We start from the raw sequence: 21875 nt of genomic DNA, 5'->3' as shown, positions 1-21875 counted from the left end.
CTCTCTCTCTCACACACACACACACACACACACACACACACACACACACAGGGCAATTTACCAGTATTATCAGATATGCTTCTGAATTTGGACTTTTTTATATTTAAAATAGATTTTTAGCTAGCTCTACCAACTTTTTTTCTTTCACTTTAATCCACTGAATATTCTTTATTTCAGAGCAATCTATAAACATTTGGGCTGGATCTAACAGCTTTAAAAGAGTGTTTTGGCTTGAAGAAACTTCTTATTTGGATTTATTTTCTTTTATTGTCTTTCTAATTACTGGATTTATTCTGAGATCACGTATATGTATTAATATATTATTAATCAGTGTTCTTACTATCTTATGGATTTCAACTTTCTATCATTTCTAACATCTTCTATTTAAATAAATCACTCCATTGTTCTCCTCAATGGAGACTGCTTATGAGCCTGCCAAGTATCTGGAGAACACATAATCACCAACATATCATGAATTTACCTAATACTGATATCAGTAAAGTAGTACTAAAAACTAATCCACTTTCTGGGAATCAAACTCTCTAGAGTTGACTAAATCTTTACTGTATATCTTTCCATATAAATTCTTAAAATCTGTTCAAACAACTGAAGTCATTAAACATGCTAATTCTTTTCATACTTTCTACACTATGAAGTTAATTTCATTAATTCCTCAAAATTTTTATTTTTAATAGAAAGTCCGAATATTTGATAAGTGTACTGGTAAGAATGCTACCTGCTTTGATGACCAATATGGCTATGGTAATCAATAAGTAGTTAAAATTGTGTTTCTCCAGCCAGATTGTCTGGGCTTGAATCCTAGCTCCATTACTTCCTAGGCTGCTGATCTAGGGCAATTTATTAGTGTATCTGGGCTTTAGTTTCCTTACATAGAAAACAGGATTAAAGAGGAATGTATTTCATAGGGCTCTTGTGTTATAGATGTGCAAGTGCTTAGATTAGTTCCTGTTGTAGTAAGAACTCAATAAACTTCCTTATTTCTCTTTTTAGACCCTATATACGTGACAATCAGATAGATTATAAATGTAATATGTTCATTATGACTGAATACAAACCAAATAATTTTCACCAACTATCTAAATGATTGAAATGATTTTATGAAATAAATTAAGAACACATCATTTTATTTTTTAAAAAATTAGCTAAGTAGAATCGATTTTTTCAAAGTTTGAATTACCTCATCTCATAATTCAAATGTATGGAAAGTAGACTATTCATTACCATCTACGCTAGGCATCATTTAATCAAATTCAGTTCATGGTTTTAAGGTCTCTATTTCATAAAAAAAAATATAATGTCCTAAGACATCTATATATAGGGGATTACCTAAGCAAAAAATAGTTCATGTATGTACAATATACTTAAATATTTTGTTAATATGTTCTTATTTAATTTTTGGTCACATGTGTATGCAATTCATTGGTTCCCCTAATCTACCCATGGCATTTGATTAATTGTATACTATCTCAGAGCAGTGAATTCCATAAGTTGAACTATGCCATTTAATGTTAATTTCAAGGATATTATATCACATCACAATGTTTGAAAAGAACTCATCATCTTTCAATAACATTTTCAGAGCATGTATTCTTCATTATGAATTCTTACCCATGACATTTACATTCTCAGCTAGGCTATACCAGCCATTCATTTCCCGGTATAAAGACATTTGCTCACATTTCAAACTACGAATTGTTGAAGTACATTTGGAGGGTGTCTGAAAGTGTATCATCTGGGCAAACTTCTGCTAAACATAAAGTTCAGTAAGTGTAATAAATCCCATAATTCCTTCCTTTCAGAGTAATATTTACATTCAATTTAGGTTCCAAATTTGTTTCTTGACTTACAGTAATTATTTGTATATCTCATCATATCTGATAAAAATAATCATAGCCCTTTTAGTATCTTCTCTGTTCAATGCAACCACTCTTTACGTAATATATATGAATAAATTATGCTTCTCAGCATGATATAAGGCTATGCTTTTACTATAGGTTTCTGCAAAGAATACAAACCACAAGAGTTAAGCTTGATTAGGTTGTTCATTTTACAAATTCCCAAGATAAAAAGTCTTTTTTATATGTACAGTGAAGGAAGTGTTATGTAGTGCAGCAGTCCAGAACATATTCACAGCCTGCTGTCAGTAGTGAGTACAGATAAAGGGAATCACTAAAATAAACCTTGAAGCTTAATTTCCAGTCTGAGTCTGTTTGTCTCAACATTCTTATTTTTAACTGAAAAATAGGTGCAGAGAAACACATGAACTCCTATCCGGCCATTTATTTGGACTATAAATTAGACTAAGTCCATGTTTTAACACTGGACAAATTATTAATGCTCCCCTAGTAACTACAGTGCCTTGAGTATAATTTGTTCTCCTTCATACCCTCATGAATTATGAAGCCTACTCACGTCTAAGCCTATACCTCATTAAGTAGCAGATCAAAACCTGGAAACAGATTTTGTGGGTGTTACATTGACTCAGTATTCTCAGTATGTTCCCCTCACCGACAGTTTAAACTGATCTCCTATTAGCCATCTGTAATGAGAAAATTCTAGAAAAGGTTATGGCAGATATCAAAGTTATGTTGCATGAGCTCAGACAGGTCATTTTGCTTCTCTGGTTTCCTCATCAATAAAGTAAAAAAAAAAAAAAAATGCACAAGAAAGCCCTTTTAGTTATGTAAGTCTAAAATCTACCATTTACATTGGTTACAATATTAGTCACATCATAAGATTTTTTTTTTTTTTAGTTTCCTTTGAAAGGAAGTATACTTAATGCTTAAGAGCATGGCCTCTAGAGCCAAAAAAAAAAAAAAAAAAGGTCCAGATCCTGCACTTACCACTTACTAGATCTGAGACCTTCAACAAGTTATCTAAGCTCTCTGTTCTTCAGTTTTCTCATCTATGAATTGGGGAAAATAATGAAATCTATATCATACAGTTATTGTGAAAATTAAATGAATTAACATATATAAAGTACTTAGAAAAGTCTTTGACACTTAGTTACAACGTGACTTTGTTATCTGCCAATGATAACAACCTAGAATCATATTGACTATATTATCACTATGACTCCGAGCATTTCTCAAATATTTTGTTTTCAGTTGAAGAACATTCAGATAGTCAGGACAAATATGTGCATGTATTAATTTCCTATCAATTTCCTACCACCGTTGAACAAATTGCCAAAGATTAGTGCTTTAACACAATAAAAATTTACATTATAGTTCTGGAGGACAGAGTCCAAAATGTGTCTTGCTGGGCTAACATCAAGTTTTCAGCAGGGTTCTGTTCCTTTTTGGAAGCTCTAGGGAAGAATTCCTTTCCAGCTTCTAGAGGCCACTCACATTCCCTTAGATTACAGCCCATTTCCTCCATTTTTGAAGCGACCAGCAGTCAGTTTACCTAATCTCACCACTGTGATGCCTAGGTCTATCCCCCTCTTCCACATTTAAGGAGCATTTTTATTACATTGGACTTACCTGAATAATACAGGCTACTAGAGCTATCTCAAGATCAGCTGGTTAACAACCTTAAGTCCACTTGTAAACTTAATTCTCCTTTGCTGCCTAAGGTATCATATTCATAGGTTCCAGGGGTTACAACACGAACATCTTGGGGAGGACTTTATTCTTCTTGGTACAGCATGTATTTTTTTCACACTAAAGACCACAGAATATGAATTTGTTTCTTATTTTAATTAATTCAAGAACATTTCTTTTGATTTAGAATTTCCAAAAGTGTTCTTCAGAGTCTACATGAAATTACAGATCCTCTGAATCTGGTTTAAGAGTTAGTAAGAGATAATTTACATTGCTTGCTTTTCCTAAAGGTTATATGCTACAAAAGTGTTTTTAAACTCTGAAAGATATTTACATTGGAAACCTAAGATTTGGTCATGCAAAGTATCTTAAGAATTGCTACTGTAGTCTTAAAATCAAGATCAGGGATTCTAGAGCCAAAGTGATTGGGTTTAAATTTAAGCTTTACCATTTACTATTTGCATCATCTTCAACAAACCACTTAACTACATTATATCGTGGTTTCCTAATCTGTAAAACAGAATTAAAAATATTTCCTAAATGAGATAATATATGTCAGTAGAACAGGACCTGACACTCAGTTAAGTGCTATCCAAATGTTAACGATTGTTACTGAGTTATAAGAAATTTAAAAATTACTTATTTAAATGTTTAATAAAAATGCATTGCTAATATTAATAGTAATAGATCTTGACTGATTTCACAACAAGTAACTGCATTATAGAACAAAGACATTTAAAAAATGGAAAGTTCATATATGCATGAGTAATGCCAAATATGAACTAAAATAAAGGCCATTTATATAAGATAGAAAGCTCTGAGTCATAAAATGGCTGGGGTATTATGTTCTATCTTCTTCATCATGAAAGGGGATGGAATATTTCTAAGAAGAGAGATGCTCTGGGGCAAGTTTGTAAATGAGAAATTCATCCAGATACCAACTATCATTGGATGCTGCGTGGTGAATTTTATTAATAATTTTTGGGTGTTATTTTGACTGTTTGAAAATGCATATAGCCAAAAGCATTGTAGACATAGAATTTGTCAAATGTGTGCTTTCTGCAGGCACTCAGATTATGAAATTACAGACTAGTTTGTGTAACTGGCTATATGGGTTTCAACTGAGGTTTACCTAAAATTATAAGTCTGCTAATGAGCAAGTGAAAGAGAATCCACTTGATTTAATGACTAAGACTTAGTCATTATGAACATAGTAGATTATGAACATAGTAACAGTAGAAATATAGTTGGTGGGAGAACAAATTAAGAAGAAAGCAAGCTAAATTCAGGGATATTTTTCTACAAATACATTTTTCCCTCATCACTCTATCATACAAAAATGTAAATAATAAATGCAGTATAAAATATTTCAATTGTCAAAAAAGCATCATCACAAAGCAAATTATAACAACAATAAAAACCAAAACCCTTAATTTTTTTGCAGAGTGCCAGATTTCTCTGCCTTTATTCTTACTCCTAGTGATTCAGCAGGCAATTTTAGATCATTTTACATATTCATTTTCCTTTTAAATTGAAGGAAATATACTGACTGAACAAAACTCTTTTTAAAAGTCATTGTCTTTTGTTTTCAATTGTTTACTGAATGCAAAATATGAGTTTGAATTATTTAGCATAGAAAAGACTTATTGAGAGTTCTAGAAACAATGCCTCTGGTACAGTATAGTGAGTCCCTATTTTATCCACCATTGTACAGAACATCTATAAATGGCCTCAGTGCTTGCACAGTGCCATAGAGCTCATTCCCATTATCCCTGAGCTGTGGTTACTTCAAATGCTCTGCTAATCCTTCTGTGTTCTAATATGCTCCAGAGGAAAATCTAAATGCTCTCACAAAGTCAAAGAGGAGTCCCACTAATGAAATTAAGCAAAGGGAATAAAATGTGTTTTTGTCAATGTAGGCCCCTTAAGCTAAACTTTGGAAGGTGATGCACATGGATTATTCAGTAGAAAAGCTTTTAATTAATGTTACTTTACACTTACTCCATAAAGGGCAAAAAAATCAAAAGAGTCCATTAGGCTTGTTGAATGTGTAACTAAGCAAATTTTCGACAAGCTGAGTTCCCATCAGCCATCTACTCAAAAAGTACCTGAAATTTATTATAAGAGAAATCACAAAGAGTGGCTAATCAAATTCTTTCAGAGGAAATGTACTTTGTTCCTTTAATGCTTATAATAAGAGCTACCTTTATCAAACCCAAACTTTATTCTTTTTATCTTTCTAATGCTTATTTTCCTGATAGGCTTCTTTTTTTTTTTTTTTTCTCAATACCTCACTCCTTAAGTTATGGTTATGAACTGTAAAGTACATTGAAAACAACAATTTCCAAAAGCTTTGGCGAGGACACAATGATAGAAAAATTATGTCAATATTCTGCTTCTGTCTCATTATTGATTTCTAACCAGTCCAATGTGGTAATGTAATTGCTTTAATGGACAATTGTCTATAGTTTGTAAACCTGAATCAACCCACCTCACTCTTTCACTGCATTGCCCAAAACATTATTGATTCAAATATTGTCTCTAAAAAAATAATTCTTTTTGGAGACTTCAAATTTAATTTAAAGACTGTTTGTAAGAGACACTAGGTCAGTGCTGCCATTAGCTGAACACCAACTGACCTTGACAGCTCTGACATTTTAAACAGGCAGTTGATAGTGATTGACTCATCAGAGAACAGCTCATTATTTATAGTGCTATCTTTTACTGAAACAACTTGATTCTGACCTGAGTAGTTTTCATCTGCACCTGAGCAATGTAGAATTACAGACCCCTACTGAACTGAAAAGTAATTTGTTCCTTTGTATTTCGTAATTTTACCACTTTCATTTTTTTCAGTCTCCCCGAAGGGTTTATATCTCCTCCTGTAGTTGATTTCATATCTACACTGTCACAGTGGGAAGTACTATAGGCACATGCACTTCTCTTAAGTCTATATTGTCCTGAATTCTATTCTATGGATTAAAATTCTTTATAATATTTGAAAAGAAGACGAGCTAGAATACCAGTGGTTGTTTAAAGAAGTTATTTATCATGTGGCCATGGTAAATTTAAAAAGAATATCTCATGCATGAATCCATAAAAATCGGTTGATTTTCCAGGAGGTTTAATAAAGCAAAAAGTCCCTGAAGTATTTGAGAACTTTCCTTGATTAAAAGTGGAAAGTCCACCATTAGTACAAAATGTGAAAAAAAAACACACACATTTTTTGCAGTAAGTCTCCCCAAAGCAAAATTTCCTAACACATCTCAGACCCAGTAGAACACCTCTTAATAACTATACCGTGATCCAGACCAAACTCATAATTATCTATCATTATTATTTTTTTTTCCTTCTCTTATCCTCCAATGTTTAGGTGCCAAGTAAACTTATATTCTTCTTGGAATATTAGTATAGGTGCTTTGTGTTGGAAAAATTATGCTTAAAATAAGCATTTGAAATGGAATTTCAATTAAAAATATGTAGCATTCTGCTTTTCTATCATTCAGTAAATGCAAAACACTTTTATATGTGATCTCTTTTCAAGATCTAAACAATACAGTGAGAAGTTAAGGTAAATATTAAAAAACAAAACAAAACAAAAAAAACACTTTTCTCCCAAGAAAAGAAACTCAGTCCAGGAGATTGAAAGAGTTGACAAAGTTCACAGTGCTAGTAGTGTCAGAGTCAGAACTAAAGTCGGTCTTAACATGCTCCAAATGCAATGCCCTTTTTTGTATATAATCCTCCAACTTAAGGGCAAGTAGGATGTCATGCACTCTGAGATTTTAAGGAATAGTAATAATGATAAGAATAATAACTATGACATTTCCCTTAACTTTCCACCCCAACTCTTCAGGCACATACTTGTTCTTGTGTGTGTGTGTGTGTGTGTGTGTGTTGTGTGTGTGTGTGTGTGTGTGTGTGTGCATGCATTATGAAACTTAAGATTGATTATTGATTATTATTGATTATTTACTACACAGTAATTTCCTTGGGGAGGACAAAAAGGTGACTAAAATACTGTAACGATATATCATAAAAGTAATCAAGCAAAAATGTATGTGACAAGTAAATAGTAATAGAGAAATTTGAGCAGAGAGATGGTTCAATAAATTTAGCTTCACATATGCCTAAAAATTAATTAATCAAATGTCTTAAGTCACACGGCAAGACATCTAATTCTAGGTATTAAAAGAAACTATTTGTTGGAAAGCCAGGTTTCTATGGCAAGGTTCTAAAATATTCCATAAATATCTCCTTTTCTCTGTAAGATAAGTTTAAGAACAAACATTGTATTTGATTCTTTATGTTTATTCATTTGCTAATACATCAAAGAATAATGAAAAATCTAACAGTAAAAGTACAATAGCAAGACAGACAATTTTGAATTCAGTACTCTACTAACAAAAAGGTACTTACAGTTAGTTCTTTAAATGGCTAGAATTTTCTGGAAAAGGACCTCAGTTCTCTATGTGGTTTACAATAAGAAACTAGTAAAATTTATGTCTGCTGACAGAAATATATTATACTTAAGAATTCTAGAAAATATATTGGGTTTCATACATAAAATATTATCTTACTAATTATATACTATTTACTCAGACAAATATGATTCTAATTGAATGTTTTATGGAAATACAATTTAATTTATATATTAAAATACACATACTTCATAAAAGAGATTCTTATAAGTTTATGTTAAATGATTTGGCATCTTCATTGTGTAATGTACCAAGATTTTATGAACACAGAATACTATTAAAAATAAATGTATTGCCTCATATTGTTATTTTATCATAAAATTTAAAGATTCCCTATAAATTTCTTAATATTGTCAGCTTAAATTAGCTATTGTAATTCTAGAATCAGATTCTAAAATCTATAACTTCTCTAGGATAATATTCTGGTAAATAATTTCAATTGTCTCTACATGAATATACTCTACAGATTGCTTCTATTAAAGTTTTATTGTATGCTATAGAAGATAAGGCAATCTTGATAAATGAATTGCAAATTTCAGATTGTAGTCCAATCACAGAAGATCTTAAATACAAGTTGAGAAAATTTCAATCCCTTTCATTAAATTATGGGAAATTTGGAGTAGAGGATAACATTATCAGAACATGACTATAGGAAGATGCTTCTATACCAATTGATTGAATAGGAACCAGGGAAGTCATTTGGGAAATCATTTTAATAGTTAAAATGGAAGATAATAAAAGTGTATGTTTACTTCAATAAAATGTTTTTAAATAAAAAGATAAGTGCCTTAATTAAAATGATGGCACTGGTAATGGAAAGATAGGGGATCTTTTGGAGTTGGAATCAAAAGAATTTGGATTTAAGTAGATATGAAGCTGATGGAGAAGAATTTTTATCATCAGTAGTTATTACTATTTTTAGTATTTATTTAATAATATCAGAAACCTATTAAGTTTACAATTAAATTTTTATAAGTAAAATAAAAAAAAAAACACAACTTAACAAAAGTTAAACATATATGTAGGCAACCCAAATTAACCTTCTATTTTCAGACAGATGAATATATCTTGGCTGTATGACTGTTGTGCCTTTGGTCTTCTACATGTAAATAATTCACTTAACTTTTAAGGCTCGAATTAAGAACTATAATATTATTTCATATTTAATTCAAGGATGCTTTTTAATTCAATGCTATTCTCAGAAATTTATATTGCCACTTATTTTATTCAAAAGCAACTTTAAAAATAATTTAAAGATAAAACACTTTTCAGGAAATCAAAATTAAATTAAATCTAATTGACTTACTTGTATATATTTAATGGTTTTACAGGAATCCATCATGCCAACTATCAGTGGCAAAGAAACTCTCTAGAGAACATAGACGATAGGTGGCTGTAGTTTGAGTTCAGATAATTATTTGCTTAATGTTACTTGCTTAAACCATGATTGTAGAAAAATATTTGAATATGTTTCCTACTTCACCAGCTGAAAATAGATCTACTTAAAAATATACATTGGAATGCTTAACCTCTACTTCTTATCCTCAAGAATGCTTATTTTTAATTAATATTTCATTAAAATGATAATTTGTTGTTATTCCATCATAATTTTAATATATTTCAATTGATTTACTAAGTTTTTACAGAATTTCTTCTATCAATGTCATTTCTGTTCAATTTATGAAATTTTAACCTATGATATAGTTTTGGAGCAATATTCGTAACAGTTGTAGCATCTAAATATCATTTCCTCTCCTTTTATTGTCAAAATCAGCAAGGTAACATTTCAAAATAATTAGACTCTTCTGCTAAATATTGAAAGCTATCAAAACATTTTAAAAGTTCCTATGTAAAATAGTAAAAAAGCCACTAAACTAGTAGATCTTATACTTTATGGTTGTTTTCTGAACTGTCAATTCACATAGTACCTGTTGAGTACTGTATTCCAAGCACCTGTCATAGTACCTGCTATAAAACAGATCACTAATGCATATCTTAGTTGTTTCTTAAAGACTTATAATAATCCAAGTAATTTTCAATCCAAAAGAATTTATATCATCAGACAACAAATTTGCTCTATTGTTTCTGTGTGGTAGATTTATCTTTAGAAATTTACCAAACAATTGATAGAGACATAAAAATTGTAAAGTCTCATAAATATCTTGGGATTATTTTGAGAATGTTGATTTTAACCAATGACAATTTCTAAATGATTTAATTGGAAGACTTAAAAGTCTTGTTACATTGCTAAATAAAATAATTCCAAAAGCATATTGCATTTTCCAAATCATTTGGCATGTTAATTAGTCATGGTGTGAGATTGTTCACAGAACTGGAACAGATATAACTACCAAAAAATTCGTGATTCACAAATCACTCTATATTAAGCATAGTCACTTCTTTAAAATCATTGATTTAGAACACTTAATTTTATTAGTGATTTCTCTGTTTCTATTTTCTTGATAGGTTAATAAGTGTTATAAATATAGTGGTTAAATTTATAAAAATCTAAAGTCTGTATAATCACTTTCTGATCATAGTACTATAATTTTTAATTTATTTTTACTTGTTCCATCATATTTAAATATAACACAATAAATAAAAATGACACGGAGATTTAGCAAAAAAAATTTAAAGTAATTCAGCACAAAAGAAATGAGTTAATAGCATATTTTTCTAACAGAAATATTGTATAGCATTAGAATTTCATAAATTGAAATAAATATTAGGAAATCCATGATGAAATCTGTTCTTCTAATATAGTGTTATGTAATTTTTACTAAATAGTGTTACCAAATAAACACATATTTATTTGTAATCAAGTATCCCAAAACATATTGCAAAACACATGATTTTACTCTCTGCCTGGATAATACTATAAAACATATATGCAAATTATCTTTTTTGTCTCCATAATAAAAAAAAAAAAATCTAGATGCTTAGAGCCATCAGGAATTTTAGCATTCTACTTGCAAAGTATTAATCATCTAACCTATTAGGTGATATACATTGAGGATATAGAAACATGTAAGACAAAACAGGAGACTCCATAGATGAGTGTAACTAACACTAAGCTTGATGCAAATTGAATGTTTTTGCTTTCCTCTTTTTTCATGAATATTTATTTTACAGACTGTAGTTTATATTTGAATAGATATCCTTATTTTTTGGATAGGGCTGAAAATACTGTCCATTAGTAATAGAGGACAATACATACAACTCCTACTTAGACGAAATCTTTCTTTTAGCCAGAGAACACACAATGGTATGTTTTATCCCTTCTTCACTTGGGATAGAAATAAAATGGAAAAAAAAAAAAAAAAAACCTTAAAATTAATGGTTCCTATAATGAATTATCCGGAATCCAGTTTATCTCCAGAGACCAGTTTGGTTACGATCAGAATATTTAGAACTGAATAGGTAATTTTCATCCAACACCTTTGTGATAGACAGAATTCTAAAATGCCACTCTCTCAAGATATACATTCTAATCTCTGGGACGCTGAATATGACCAGATGTCTGCGATTATGTTAAATTAAGTGGCAAGAGAAACTTTACCAATGCAATTAACATTACTAACCAGTTGACTTAGAGTTCATCAGAAAGGAGATTATCTGGGTGTGCCTGATCTAATTAATAAGTTCTTTAAAAGAAGAGAATTTTCCCTAACTGGTACCAGAAGAGGATATCATAGGGATCTAAAATGTGAGAGAGATTCAACATGTAGAAGATATCTCCATTGCAGAGAAGAAGGGGACCTTCAAATAAAGACCTGAGTGGCCTCTAGAAACTAAGAGTGGTCCCTGGCTGGAAGTCTGTGAGAAAATGAGCCTCAATCCAGTAACTAAGTTTTTCCAACAAACCGAATAAGGCTGAAAGCAAATTCTTCCCCAGAGATTTCCGATAAAAGCTAGCTTGACCAATACCTCGAATTTGGCCTTTTGAGACCCTAGGCAAAGAACACAGGCAAGCCTGCCTAAACTTTTGACTTACACAGTTGTGAGATAATAAATTAGTAGTTTTAAGCTATTAAGTTATTGGTAATATATTACAAAATTACAAAATCGAATGTAGTATTTATTTTTTATAGATAAGGAAACTGAGTTCCAGAGAGGTCTACAAATATAAAATGATGTGCCTCTCTCTTTATTCTTCATATCCCACCCAAACTCTTGCATTATATCTCTCTATATTGGCAACTGTCTGTGAATCCCACAAAACAAAAATACCTAATTATTTTTAAGTAGTAAAATATTCATAAAAATCCAAAAGATGGCAAGGAAACAATATATGAATTACTGAGTTCTCAAATATACTAATGTGAGAATTAATTGAAATAACTTTTCCATTAGCTTTGTCAGTAATAACCAGATTAGGCTCCCCATTTTAATAGTTCCAGAACCTCTGAGCATCTATAATAGCTTTTATACATATATATTTGATTAATTACTTAAAAAATTCTAGAGATAAGCTTAATTACTGTGACTTAGCTAGTTTCATTGTTTCATATTGAATAAATGTGCAAAATTCCCTATTGTTTGCAAATTTAAAAAATATAAAATCAACTATCTTTGTGTGGACCTAAATGAGCTATAAAAATACATCATATCAAATTAATGAAGTTTCAGTTACCCTATTAAGGAAGAGAAACTGCTGATGTGACTCTAGAATCCGTCATTTGCTTGAGTTAACAAGTATTTCTTCTAGTCTTTCAGGCATAAGAAAAATATCAAACTATGGCTACATTTGCATTCTACAGCTAAATAAAATGAAAAATTTACATAAACTTTCAAGATGTGTCCAAATACCAGACTCTTAGGCACTGTGTGTGTGTGTGTGTGTGTGTGTGTGTGTGTGTGTGTGTGTGTTTCTATGTAGCATTATGTATGTTTCTGGGCATTACCACTGGTAAAATAGAGGTGAACTAAGTGATATGAATAAAAGAGTTAGGTTAGTGTCTTCAAAAAGAAGTCACAGAATAGCAGTCAGGAGATTTAACTAGTCTCTCATGAATCTTGTTTTCCAGTCTGTTTTCTCTTACATGATCTATAGTTCCCCTTCTACTTTATGGATACATTTTGCAGGTGGGCCTAATAAACTGACTGTGCTTATATATATAAGATTTTTTCCCTTTAAGTTATAAGTCCTATTCATCTTCTGTAATTATAACATTTATAATAATTATATCATTATAACGCTCAAGATTGTAAGAATGCACCTGTAATGTTTAACCAGTTGAACTTGAGCTCGAACTATCTATCTTCTTTTTGATACTATACAACTTCGACACAAATTGTTTTATTGTATTTAAATTGTTCAGGCTCTCAGTTCTTCTTTAACATCTTGAATTTCATGGACGAGGACACAGAGGAGTTTGATTTTTGTGGCAATAAAGGTTTTTGATAAAATGCTTTCTACTGTTTTGCGCACCTGTATTTTGGTGCTTGCTACACATGAACATACTGGTAAATTTTGTGTCAAGCCTACTAATTATAGTAACTGAGGATACTTTTCTATAACACCCACTTTTTGAGTCAAGTATGAGCACTAAAAATCATTTTCTATATGTCAGCTTCAGTGTACTGGAACTGGGACCACAGTGAGACAAAAAGTTTTCTTTATCAGAGTACTTGCATAACCTTGAGAGTGAAAGCCTCTAAATTTTGTACTATAGGTGCCTCACTCCCCTTAACCTAGTCTTGAGCCTATAATGTACATTAACTGATTTTTATATTATTTAATTTTGCATCACTTTTTCTGCTTAGATGCTATGTTGAATGACAACTGCAGATTATAAAACTGCCATGTATGCATGCGTTTTCAATATTTGAGATAAAGAACAAAAATACAATCTTTACTTTTTATTAAATTTATTTGTTAATAAAATTAAATGTATTGGTTAATAAAATTATATAGGTTTCAAGTGTACAATTCAATAATACATCACATGTAAAAAATACAAAGTCTTATACAAAGTGTATCTGAAGGTACCAATAAAAATATTCATCAAACAGTTTCAAATGATGGAATATTTAATTTTTGATATAAATAATAGGGTAATAGATTTATTCCTGGACCTGAGAAGTAGATTTAACCTAATTATTGAAATGGCTATGAATATGGTTATAAACTTATAATAAACTGTGTTTGAAATTCAGATAATGAATTTTTATTAATTTAGAATTTCTGAAGCAAAAACAAATATAGCTTCAATGTCTTACAAAATATGCTAGCTTTGGTTCTGTTTTTCTTTTTATTCATTTATTTATTTATGTATTTATGTATTTATGTATTTATATGCATTATATGCATTATTTTTTTAGGTGAAGCAACCCTTGGTTGACCTCACAGATTGCAAAGACCTTGTCAGCTTAGAATCCTTTATTTATTAATTTTTTTTATTTTTTACGCCTACAGCACCTGGTCTTCCTAAGTGGTCTCCCATCCTAGTACTAACCAGGCCTGACCTTGCTTAGCTTCTGAGATCATATGGGATCAGGCTTGTTCAGGGTAGTATGGCCGTAGACTGGTTCCGTTTTTCAATTCCCTAAAATAAGTTATAAATTAGTGATAGTTGCATTTGGCCAATATTGAATTATTTTGATATGGTTTTATGAATTTTATCTCATAATGATGTATGGCGTATAAACAAAGCTAGCCAAACTGCTTTATACATCATTAACTGAACCAAGTAATTATGATTTAAAGAGTACGGTGAGAGTGACATTTTAAATAAAGGTCAGATACTTCCACAGAAATGTGCATTTGACACTGCTGAATGTTGCAAACTAGACAATGATACTGGTAAATGTGGTCTTATATAAAAATCTTTCCAATCTCTTCCTTCTTTTGATGCTTTTCTATTCTTTAAGATCATCATGTAAAGTTCTCTGTGAGGTTTGCAAATGCCAATATTGGGATGTAACTTGTGTTAGGAAGTCAAATAGTGTATATTTAAAGCTTGTGAAAATGGTCTTTTTTTTTTTTTTTGGTGAATATGTGTATGAAGAGTTAAGAACTTGCTTGAATCTGTGGATGAATATTTCTACACAAGGCAACCAGAGCTTTCCTATAGTAACATTTCATTGTATATACAAATCACCAACCTCAAATAGCAAGGTGTTCGTATGGGCCTATAAAAGAAATGCATATCATAGTTCAGTATTAGTGTCAACTTTTTCCAACTTCTAATTTGTTCTCTTCCTACCATAGATAGCATTTACTGAGAATTAATAAAGCTCAACAAGGGAAACATAAGTGTTGTTATTTTGATTCCTTCACATAAAGCGAAACCTTATCATGATGTTATCTATCCAAAGAGAAACCAGAGATAGAAAAGCCAATGTGCTTATCATTTGTCCTTTCAGATTAATTAAAACACTTTGTTTCATTGACGAATGCTGTGAAAAAAGTTTATTCCAGGGATGATACTTTAATGAAATTGACTTAAATGGCTGGGAACTATTGGGCCATAACTCTGCAAGCCAATAACAGGAAGTGTTATAAAACAGGCATTGCAAAAGAGTAAAATTATTTTAGAAATGACAGTGTAATCATATAATATGCCATCTTTACAGACAAATTAGAAAATGTATGTGACATACCAGTTTCCAAGTTCTCTCTTAAATTGAAAGTTTCAACTATTTATTAGGCAACATCAGGTTAGATTCAGAATCTAGTGAGGCATTAAAAAGATTGCTAAATTCAATTTGTTTTCACCTGGATTTCTCTCCTTCGAAGTTAGCAAGCCATAATAAATGCCTACACCTCTTTCTTTATGTCAGTGAGACTTTTTTTTTTTTTAAACCAGCAAAACACTGCCAGAACTTTAAGGGAATTCTTTCAACATATGACATGCCATATATATTTTTAATGCATTTCTCTTTGGGTGTACTGAGTTTCTTATGACTGTGAATGTTTAAAAGGTGGGACACATTAACAACGTATGAGCTACCAAATGTGGTAGAAGTAGAGGATCAGAAAGGAGAGGTCAATATTTTCACAAAGTAGCTGTGAATGGCAGCATATATTTGTTCAAAATAGTTTTATATGTTTTTTTTTAAATATGCCATTTTAAACTTATTTTTCCAACAAGAAGTATTTTAGCTAACTGAGAGCAATCAAATTTCTACTTAGCTTTAACTTGGATATAAATTTTGGAGCAAACGATTTAGAATAGCTTGTTTAAAATTGGCCTGTGTAAAACCACTTCTTCTAAAAGGAATGAATGGCTTTATAATGTGCTATTTTCCACCTTATTTTGACTGTCTTGCACACTTTATTTTATTATTTAATATTTTTATTACAAAAAATATAAACTTAATCATATCTTTCTGTGTGTTTAGCTGTGCCATGGTACAAATTTAGAAAAGAAAAAAAAAAGTCTGCCAACTTTATCATGCATTTTCTGAGTAATTTCTATATAAATTAAGCATTAGTTCTTAATCATTATACATGTAACTAGTCACTTGTCATTTTTATACCTCCATGCTAATGCTTCAGAGCATTGACATAAAATAAGTATAATTCAGGATGTGGTTTTCATTGCATACACAATATGTTTAAATTGTTCGGCTGTATTTAAAATAAACACTAGTATATTCAAGACTAGAAAAAAGTATAATGCAATTAACCCATATATTTAATATTAGAATGAAGAAAACATTTTCAGATTAAAAATAGCTCTAGAAGTTTACATTAACTTACTATAAATATATAGCGATAACTTTAAATCTTATTATAATGAAATTCAGCATATGAAAATATTTGTTTTATGTATTCGGCCTGGGCAGTTAAACTATATAATAACAATTATATGTGAAAGATTCTTCAGCATTTTCCCAATTTGTTTTTACTTAAAGTGGACTTCACCCTTTCCCTCTGTTAGAATAGGACAAACAAGCTGAGTCATCATTGACCCATTTTAATAAAAGTGACCTTTTATTTGATCACTGTCTAGACCAGTGATTCACAACACTGGCTGTACATTAAAATTGTCTATAGAGGTCAGAATCTCTCCCTTGGATTCTGATAGAATAGGTCTTATTTGAAGCTTAGCTATCTTTATTTTTTATCAGCTTAACAGGTGATTTTAATGTGAAAACAAAAATAATAATCACTGAGCACAAACATACATCCATTAGATTAATCCTCATTCATATATTTGAAACATTGCTCATTAATAAGCTTACTCGCTTGACTTAGCTTTTCAAAGGCAGGCACAATGTCTTTATTAGTTTTGTATCCCCGGTAACTAGCTCAGTTTTCATAGCACATAGGAACTCAGGAAATGTTTGTTTGTTTGTTTGTTTTATGTAGTCATAATCACTCATCAAGTCAGTGAAGAAGCATGTCATTGGTTGGAATCATAGAAATGTTTATGAAATTCCTATTTAAAATCAAACACAAAACTACTTTTGAAACAAATACGAACACTGCCTTTTATTGCTCTTTTTTTCTATGAAAAATCAGTCTCCTTGAGAAAAATCGAGAATAATTTTGCTAGAAAAGCATTTTAACTATCAATGTGCTAATGACACACTTTTTTTCCTTAAGAAATAAACTTTACATATCTCTGCTAACTCAATAACAAGCGGACAACGTATAGTGTGTAATTCTACCTTTAAATAAAATAAAATAGTATAGTGAGTAGAAGTATAAAAATCATGTGTACTACCAAACATCAGCAAGTATTAAACTGATTTCCATTGTTCTATAAATAGCTGATTTCTAGATAGAAGTAAGTTGAACCTGGTACTTTTTATTTGCTGAGTTGCTTCTGAATTTCCATGTTTTTATTACTTCTCCAAAGAGCAACCATTGGTACATACATGCATAAGCAAGTACACACTACCCTCTCAATAAACACACACATGCACGCACACACCTTGACAAAAATTTATCGCAAAAGACATATACAGGTTTTCAAGCTGCCATGGTCTTAACTACTACTGATGTTTTTCAATTTATATTTTAAAAAATCTAATGTAATGCTGATGTATAAGACAACTTTATTCTCTTTAGTTATTTCTTCACCAGTTTTTCAAACAATCATATATAGTTATGCAATTCTAAAATAAAGTGTACAATACATCAAGTGCAATCAGGCAAGAGAAAGATATAAAAGGCATCCAAATAGGAAACGAAGAAGTCAAACTGTCACTATTTGCGGATGACATGATTCTTTATATAGAAAACCCTAAAGACTCCACAAGAACACTACTAGAAACAATAAGCAAATACAGTAAAGTTTCTGGATACAAAATCAACGTTCAAAAATCCATAGTGTTCCTATACTCTAATAACAAAGTGTCAGAAAAAGAAGTGTAAAAAATAATTCCTTTTGCAATTGCAATAAAAAGAATTAAATAACTAGGAATAAAGTTAACAAAGCATGTGAAGGACCTATATAATGTTAACTACAAGACGCCATTAAAAGAAATCGAAGAAGATACAAAAAATGAAAATATATTCTGTGTTCTTGGATTGGAAGAATCAACATAGTTAAAATGACCATATTACCTAAAGCATTATACAGATTTAATGCAATCCCCATCAAAATCTCATCAGCATTTTTTAAAGAAATAGAACAAAAAATCATCAGATTCATATGTAAGCACAAAAGCCCCCAAACTGCCAAAGCCATCCTGAGAAATAAGAACTCTTCTCAGATAGATAGATAGGTAGGTAGGTAGATAGATTATAACATACTCCCACTAGCATGTTTTTTAATTCACAAAACTGGTGAAAATTTATAGACAAAAATAACGTTTCTTTGCAAATACCGAGAACCGAGATAAATGCATTACACGTTTTAAGTACGTTACCATATTTTCAGAACTCATAAAGACTGGTACTGCCATCTTGTGTCATTACAGCTATTTATCAAAAAGTTATATAATTGTTTCTTAATAAATTGCATAGAGTACAACGTAGGTAGTAAACTCATGGACCTTGGACTTAAAGAGGATTTTATGAATTTAACCTCCAAGGCAAGGGAAGTATAAGCAAAATTAAATGAATGGGACTACATTAAACTAAAAAGCTTCTGCTCAGCAAAAGAAACCATCAATAAGGTAAAGAGACAACCATCTAATGGAAAAATATATTTGCAAGCAATGCCTCCAATAAGGGCCTAATATCCAAAATATTATAGCATTGTTTATAATAGCATAAAAATTGAAATATACAACAATATTAGACAACTAAATGTATTATGAAATATCTATAAATACAATATTATATAGCCACCAAAAATTTTGCTTTAGAAGAATACCTAAAAAATAGCAAAATGATAATTCTTATTTTTTTTTTAAAAAACAAAAACTCCATAAGAGTACATACATAGAAATAAATATTGGAAAAATATGCAGTAAAATAACAAAATTTGTTATCATTGACTTGGTGGAATTGTAAGTAATTTTTATTTTTATTATTTTATTTATCTATTCATCTGCATATTCCAAACTCTCTACAATTAATGCATGCTATCTTATAGTCAGAAAAGAATCAGTTACCAACAAGTGCCAGTTATTTTGGGGAAATACTGTCTAAACTGGATGACGGTTGAAGAACTCTTTGCTCACTAATTAAACAATCATAGTTGGATCATTTCCACTAAACTATAGAGTGAATAAATATAAACACATATATTTATATGTACTGTTGACTTTAACTTTTAAATATATTTCCATCACTGTACTAAATATTTGTTTATTTTTGATACAACAGCTTTCATACATGCCATAGTCATCTCAAAATATTTAACCATCGAGAATTCAAGATAGAATAGAACGGAGAGGCGTTCCATGCCTTTACTATCAACCACAACAAAATTATAACAGAACTACAGAGTAACCAGAACACAAAGTCACTAGAGGTCTGACTAAACAAAAGCCCTACAAGTAAGTCACCTCAAATAACAGGTTACCTCAAACGGTAGGAAGAGTGGAGATGCAAAATGGCTAGGTCCTACAATTGCATATGGCAATCAAGAATCAGGAGGGCTATCTTGGCTGCAGAGCCCCCTCCCCCACTTGAGGAGCGAGGAGACCTGGATGCACACTGGGCTCCCCAGTCCAAGATTCCAGTGCTAAGAAGAGAAGTCCCCATAACCTCTGGGTATGAAAACCAGCAGACGTTGCAGCTGAGTGACAAAAGGCTGTAAGAAGTGGGTACCTTTCTCATAAAGGGCTCACAACCAACCTTACTTGATGATGGACTCACTCGCTCTGAGTTCCAGCACTGAGACAGCTGCTCCGGAGACACTAAGGACATATGGGGAGGTGCTGAGGTATTGGGGTTCAAGGAGACAGCTGGAGGGGCAGCTGGCTCCCGGGCAGGGTGCAGGTAGAAGCCTTTATTGTTTTACTGAGCCCTCCCCTCTCCTAGCCTGCAGACACAAGTGTCATCAACCTGGATGGCACAGATCGCTCCATCCAGGGGATTCCATGAGACTCTGCCTCTCCCAACTTGTGGACCCACTTAAGGTGTTTCCAGTGATTTATTCCATATAAACAAGCTGTTTTGCCTCCTGAAGAGAACTTTCATAAAATCTCTCAAAAACTCAAACTCAAAGAAGCAGCATCTGGCCTTGGCATGCCCTGTACCGCTTGCTGAGCAGTCCCAAGCCCCGCACCAGTGGTACCCAATGTCAGTTTCTGACTTGGCCCCTTGAGACACCTATAAGCCCAGTACAGATGGCAGCCATATGTGGATTACTTGGTGACTCAAACTAGGTGGCCCTGGAGGTGCACAGGATGTGGCTGACTTGGTCTGCAGCTGGACACCTCACAGGTCTGTGCCAAGGAGCCTCACAGCACACATACTACATAAAGCTACTCAACTAAGACAGGGAAATTTAGCATCCCTACCTAATACATAGAAACAGACAAATGGAGGCAGCCAGAATGGGGAGACAAAGAGCATATCTCACATGAAAGAACAGAACAAAGCTCTAGAAAAAGAATCCACCAAAATGGAGACAAGCGATCTACCAGATGCAGAGTTGAAAACACTGGTTATAAGGCTACTAAAGGAATTTAGGGGAAGAATAGGTGAACTCAGTGAGAACTTTAACAAAGAGATAAAAAACAAAAATAGAGATGAAAAACATAATAGGGAGCCAGTCAGAAATGGAGAATACAATATCTAAGATGAAGAATATATTACAAAGAAACAATAGAGTGAATGAATGAATCAGTAGCATAAGAGATGTGGTAGCAGAGGACACCCAATCAGAGCAGCAACAAGAAAAAAGAATCCCCCCCCCAAATAAATGAAGCTAGTTAAAGAAGCCTCTGGGGCAACATCAGGTATAACAACATTCACATCATAGAGATACCAAAAGGAGAAGAGAGAGAGCAAGGAATTGAAAAACTTTTTGAAGAAATAATGATAGAAAACTTCCCCATGAAGTTCAAGGAGTCCCAATAAAAATGAACTCAAAGAGGTCTACACTAACACATATCATAATCAAAATGCCAAAAGTTAAATTCAAAGAGAGACTCTTAAAAGCAGCAAGAGATAAGCAATTAGTTACATACAAGGAAACACCCATAAGATTGTCAGCTGATTTCTCAAAAGAAACTTTACAGGCAAGAAGAGCTTGGCACAACATGTTCAAAGTGATAAAAACCCAGGATCTACAATCAAGATTATTTCCCAGCAAAGTAATAATTTAGAATCAAAACACAGATAAAGAATTTCCCAGACAAGGAAAAGCTAAAGGAGTTCATCACCACCAAGCCAGTATTACAGGAAATGTTGGAGGGATTTTTTTAAGAAGAAGAAAAAAATATGTACCAAAAGTCAAAATAAAAATGGCAA

At 31.7% G+C, this 21875-nt stretch overlaps 1 protein-coding gene and 1 non-coding gene across 8 annotated transcripts in view; both read right to left on the bottom strand.

Annotated features, from left to right (window-relative positions):
• Positions 1-21875, bottom strand: part of PCDH11X (protocadherin 11 X-linked) — a 741312-nt gene that overhangs the window by 642807 nt on the left and 76630 nt on the right. The gene's annotated exons all lie outside the window — the stretch shown is intronic.
• Positions 14457-14575, bottom strand: LOC112470869. Its single transcript, XR_003043052.1, has one exon. It is a non-coding gene; the product is annotated as a 5S ribosomal RNA (ribosomal RNA).

This window comes from Pteropus alecto, unplaced genomic scaffold (assembly GCF_000325575.1).
Source record: "Pteropus alecto unplaced genomic scaffold, ASM32557v1 scaffold119, whole genome shotgun sequence".
NCBI lineage: Eukaryota > Metazoa > Chordata > Mammalia > Chiroptera > Pteropodidae > Pteropus > Pteropus alecto.
The sequence above is the reverse complement of the archived record's forward strand: the minus strand, read 5'-3'. Positions and strand labels throughout refer to the sequence as shown.